Genomic DNA, 6,526 nt, shown 5'->3' with positions numbered 1-6,526 from the left:
GCCATTCGGCCTTATCACACATACATACACTTTCACATTCATCACATTGGCCATTCGGCCTTATCACACATACATACACTTTCACATTCATCACATTGGCCATTCGGCCTTATCACATATACATACACTTTCACATTCATCACATTGGCCATTCGGCCTTATCACACATACGCATGTTCACATTCATCACATTGGCCATTCGGCCTTATCACACATACGCATATTCACATTCATCACATAAAATCCTAAATCAAAATATAAATTTTCATGTATTCACATCACAATTATCCAAATATACTTCACATACCACATATACTTTCATGTATACACTTTGTCTTGGCTGAATCTACATCTATCATTTTCCGATGAATAATTCAATTTCAAGCCATACTATCATTTCATATTCGAATACTTATAAACTTACAATTTCACAAATTTTAATATCAAAGATCCATCTAACACTCATATATCATTTTATAACATCACAATTTAGAATTCACGTATGGGTTTAATCAATAGCTTATGAGCAACTAAAACAAGTTTTATCCATGTTTACAACATGACCACAATTTCTCTACAAGCTGTTTTCCTAAGCAATAGTCGTTAAATTATTTGTAACTAGGGCTACGAAATTCCAAATTATGTACCGTTAATTTTCCCTGAAAATAGACTCGTATATTCTCTATCCAAAAAATTTTCAGAATTTTTGGTTTGGCCAATCAATACCAGATTTTTCTTAAAGTTTCCCCTATTTTACTGCTTGACTACTCTGACTACTCTTCACTAAGAATTTATTTTCTCATTGTACAGAATTCAAAATATGTTTTTGTTTATTTTGTTTGAAACTAGACTCATTGAGGAGTAGAACCATAAAATTTTATCTTATAATCATTTTTGTACGATTTATAATGATTTTCCAAATACTGAACAGAGGATTTCGGAGCCATTCTGACTCTATCTCACACAACTTTGAAAATCTCATTATCGGCAACCCCTTTACTTACACGATTTCTTTTATACGAAACTAGACGCGTCAAGCTTTAATTACATAATTTATCCAGCTTTTAACTCAACTCCCACAATTTATGGTAATTTTTCCAAAACACGCTACTGCTGCTGTCCCTAGCAGATTTATACAATTTACTCTGTAAAGTTCTCATTCACATATTTATTCTTGATTACAATCGGCCATCATAACATATACAAATGCATATTAACCACTTTGACCGATTGTCCATTAACCACTAATTCATATACATAAATTTTACAACTCAACTCATCCTTCTCCACATTATTTACCTTAATTCACATTCGGAAATCATAGAACACATACTAACGATTTAACGTTACAATTCAAATTTTCACACACCAATAAACACATTCAGCAAAACTTCATTTCAATTTACTTTACTAAATTATTTCTTGGCACCTTTATCACATTTTCACAATCGGCAAAACCATGTTACCAATCTAATACATCAAAATTTACTTATCCAAGACTACATTCAGCATATATATATATATATTCACATAAACACAATAGCCGATCGTTATTTATCATCTAATTCGACTTTCAATAACCTCAAATTATAAACAATATTCAATTCCCTAATTAAGATATCAATTGACAACTTCACAAACAAAGATTAACAAGCTTAGTGCTCATCTAATAACCATTTATAATTTAAAACTTCAAAAGTTCAAAATCTAACATTTTGCTCACATGGCCGAATACATGCTTTGCCTCAACTAAGGAAATTTATACACTCACAACTCCATCAATTCATTAACATTACACTCATTCGGCCATTATACAAGCAAATTTAACATCTAAACAACACCTTCCAAAAGCTATCAAATTATCACAATTTAAGAAATTGCCGAATGCACATATGTTCAATAATTCATGAATTTAAACCATGGGTTAACTATAAAATACACTTATCAATTTAATTTCATAAACAATTACATAAAAATCACATTAACATACCTTTGATTTATGAAATAACCATGGCCGAATGCCTTGGCTTCTTCTTCTCTTTTTTCTTTCACTAGTTACGGCAATGGGGAAAAGAAAGATGAACATACCTTGTTTCTATCACTCTTTCCTTCTTTTAATTATTCTTTCTTTCATAATATAAAGCCATTAACTATTATCATGCTAAAATAAAATGCATATAATATCTATCAACCATCATTATGGCCGGCCACTAAATTAAAAGTGGTCCATTTGACATGCAAGTCCCTCATGTCAATAACTCATGCATTATTTGGCCACTTTAAATTTCACCTATCACATTTTCAAGTCTTATCACATAGGTCCTTTCTTATAAATTAACACCTAATTGATAAAATCAAGGCACGAAATATTCACACATACAAATTCCACATACAATAAGCACAGAATATAACATCTAATTATTTTTGTGACTCAGTTTTGGGGTTCCAAAACCACTTTCGACTAGGGTCAAATTAGGGGTGTCACACCTATTTCATTATTCACTGGCAAGGAAATAATAATTCTTGGTCGGCTGGTTCCTTGTCGTTCATTTTCTAGCACACATATTTGTCTTTTGCAAGAACTACCCCCAAAAATCTGTAGCTCTTTATTAACCTTAAGGCCTTGTACCATGGCCTTGACCTCCTTATAACTTTGAATCATATGACCTTTCTCTCCATGGAATTCACAATAGTTCTCTATTCCTCCTCTACCTTTTCCAGAGGTCAACATACCTCTCTTCACCATCTCCTCCCATATTACTTTCATGGGTGTCTTCACCTCAGCAATTTCTTCCTTGATTTTTCCTTCCCTTGTTTTATCGATGGCATTTACTCCTTGATTGCCACGACCTGGTAATGGATTTTCAGTATTTGGGGCACTGTCGAATTTTACAACCCCTATCTTGATAAGCCTCTCCACGACCTTCTTGAATCCGGTGCAGTTTTCAATCGAATGCCCCGGTATTCCCACGTGATATTCGCATTTAGCATTTGCATCATACCATTTGGGATATGGTGGCTATAGCAGTTTCAAGTAAAATGGAGCAATAGCATGTGCATCGTATAAGCTTTGATAAAGCTCACAATACATCACAGGGATAGGCATGAATTATATCCTCTCCGAATTCTGTCTTATTCCCGATTCCTATCTTTGAGTACTTTGTTGCTCTGCTTTAGGTTGACCAATTGTAACTGCTCTCGAGTTGAGGCTATTCATATTATTCACCTCGTTGTCCTTTCTCCTTGGGGCCGATCTCTTAACCATTTCCCCCTCGATTTTACCGCCCCTCATGGCATTCTCAATCGTCTCTCCCGCCATAACTATATCCGCGAAACTTTTCATGGTGCTTCCAATCATGTGAGTGATGAATGGCGCCTTCAGAGTGTTGATAAATAACATGGTGGTCTCCTTTTCCAACAATGGTGGTTGTACTTGCATTGCCACCTCCCTCCATCGTTGTGCATATTGCCTAAAACTTTCATTAGGCTTTTTCTCCATGTTTTGAAGTGTGATCTTGTCTGGCGTCATATCAGTCACATGGTTGTACTGTTGCATAAAGGCCTGCGCCAAATCTCTCCATGAACCGATTCTTGCACGGCTCAACTGATTGTACCATCTAGCCGCTGCTCCTACTAAGCTGTCTTGAAAACAATGGATAAAGAATTGATCATTGTTCACATACCCGGTCATTCTCCTACAAAACATTGTTATGTGTGCCTCTGCGCAAGTAGTCCCGTTGTACTTTTCAAACTCTGGCATCTTAAATTTCTGAGGAAGCACCAAATCTGGGACCAAACTTAAGTCTTTGGCATCAATCCCATGATGATTGCCAGCACCTTCCAAAACCCTAAACTTCTCCTCCAACCACTTGCAATGATCCTCCAATTGTTTCGTGAATTCGGTTGCCATTTTCCTTCTCCATCAGATCCAGATCAAGAGTGATAGGGTTGATCGAGCTATCACCCAAATTATTTCCCAACCCAGATGGGAAATTCACGAGGATTCCAGCATCAACTGGCCCATGTTGAGGCCTCACGGTGACAGATGGCCTTCTAGGAGGTGCCTCGGTTTGCAGTGGCACATGAGGCAGAGTAAAGCCCAGAGGAGGACCTTTATTCTCCTCTTCAGTGATTGCCATGGGAGCTTTTCCTTTATCAGTGACTCTCAGCAGCTGAGCCATTTCAGCCATCATGTTCCTCTGAGCCTCTAGCATTTGCTCCCTATTTCATTTTGTATTTTGGCCAACTGCTCTTACATTTGGTCTTGCATATCCTTTTGTAATTGCTCGAACCTTTGATCCACACTCTTAGTTTTTGTGTAAGTGCCGTAAGGATGTGTGACTTCCAGATTTTCTTTTCTACCTTTGTAAGTAAACTTTAACTAATTAGGGCCTTTCTATAACTTTGAATGCAAACGATGCAATGAAATGCTATGAGATGCAAATGCATGAATGCAAAAAGGATATCGATTCTGGTTCAACTTCATTTAGAAAACTTTATTTAGAAAAATAATATCTTTACATATAAGAGGATTACAAATACGCTTTCACCCTAAGGCCCAAAGTTTTAACTCTATCTAATAAAAGGGCTAACTCTCAACCTTTATCAGACGCTGACTCATACATCATACTCAAAGCATCAGCTCGTACTGCTAAGTCTCAAACATATTCAGCAACCTCTCGGATTTGGGCTATAGCCTCCCCAATAATGTAATCCTTATCTCTGACTTGACCTTTAACTTGATGGAACTCTTCTTTGAGACAATCTTCTTGCGCCTCGAGTTGCTCAATTCGAAGTTCACCATCATGCAATGCCACTTCCAAATCTTCAATCTTACTTTTTAGCTATTCTAGCTTGACCATAGAATCATGGTTTCGATGCCAACGAAAGGATCTTCCAAGCTCAGTTACCTTGGTCTTCAACTCTTTATGCTTTTCCTCTAATGCCAAATTCTGTGACTGCATCTCTTGGAACTTTCTCTCCCAATACTAGGCTCTAGTCTTTTCCTCTTGGACCTCTTTCTACAACTGATCTGAAGATCCTCCTTTCGCTCTCCTCAAGGATACTTGTGCCTTTTTGTAATGCTTTTTTAGATCATCTCGATCTTCCTCAATCTTCTTCTTTTCTTTCCTCTCTTTCTCGACCTCTATCTTTCGAACGTCGACGTCCAAGCTCAAGTACATCTTTTCTTCTTCGAGCTTTGCTACCCTCTTCTCGAACTCCAAGTTCTTTCTCTCGAACTCTTGCTTCATAATTTCTAACTCTGAGGGCATTACTTGTAAATATTCCTCTATCGGTCGAGCTCCTTCCACTCTTGGCTTAGGGATATTATCATTAACCCTTCTGCCTCTTAATTCGACGTATTCCAGTGTCGTAGCAGGGCTAGTAGCTACTCCCTTCAATCGATAAGCCTTTTTCCAAGCACTAGAAACTTCCTAACCTTCCTCTTGTAATCGGCTCATCTATATACAAACTCACTTTGAGCTAACCCCTGAGTCACCGGTACGAACTATCTCAATCCATGCTGCCTCAGCACGAGCAAAGGGGCATAACCAATGGCACCCCAAATCCCCAACAGGGGGACCCAATCGAAACTGCCGCATCGGTAAAGAATCTCACCAGGAATCATCCATGGAGCCCTCCACTCGACATCTTTCAACTAAAGGTTCTGAAGTAGCGCTATCCAATTCTCTTCTGAAACATCAACTCTCCTAGTTGAAGCTACTATGTCCTTCAACGGTGAATAATCCTCGAAGAAGACCCAACAAACCACCCTATCTATCAATCTGAAATGACTGTAGAACCAAGTCAAAAGTAACTGAGCACACCCTATAAACATGCCAGCACTAGCCCTCCTACATGAGCCTAAGGACCTGAATGTCTCCGCCAAAATCGCAGGGACGGAAGTGACCCTTTTACTGAGTCGATGAAAAAGATCCGTGGTTGCCTCATCCACATATCCCAAAAACCCTAGGAAAAACCATCTGTAACACCCCGTACCCGAGACCGTTGCCAGAGTCGGACACGAGGGGTTAACAGACTTAATTCACTTATTTGCACAGTCCATTTTTAAATTTCCAGACGAGCTGGCTAACTGCATCACTATCACCTTAAAAATCATATCTCGAGTTCCAAAACTCGAAAACAAATTCCGTAAATTTTTCCTGAAACTAGACTCATATGTCCATTTAAAAATATTTTTCTAGAATTTTTGGTCAAGCCAATTAGTACATTTTATTAGTTAAAGTCTCCCCTGTTTCAGGGTTCGACTACCCTGACCTTTGCGCATTACGACTAGGATATCTCCCTATACAGGGCTTCAATACTGATTCCGTTTGTTTCTATAGAAACTAGACTCGAAAAGGAATCTATACATATATGATATGACTTCTAAATGTCTCTGGTTAATTTTAATGAATTTCCAAATTCGGAACAGGGAATCCAGAAACCGTTCTGGCCCTATTTCGCGAAAACCTAAATATCTCTTAACATACAACTCATATGATCGTTTTATTTCTTCTATATG

This window comes from Gossypium arboreum, chromosome 5 (assembly GCF_025698485.1).
Source record: "Gossypium arboreum isolate Shixiya-1 chromosome 5, ASM2569848v2, whole genome shotgun sequence".
Lineage (NCBI taxonomy): Eukaryota > Viridiplantae > Streptophyta > Magnoliopsida > Malvales > Malvaceae > Gossypium > Gossypium arboreum.
The sequence above is the reverse complement of the archived record's forward strand: the minus strand, read 5'-3'. Positions refer to the sequence as shown.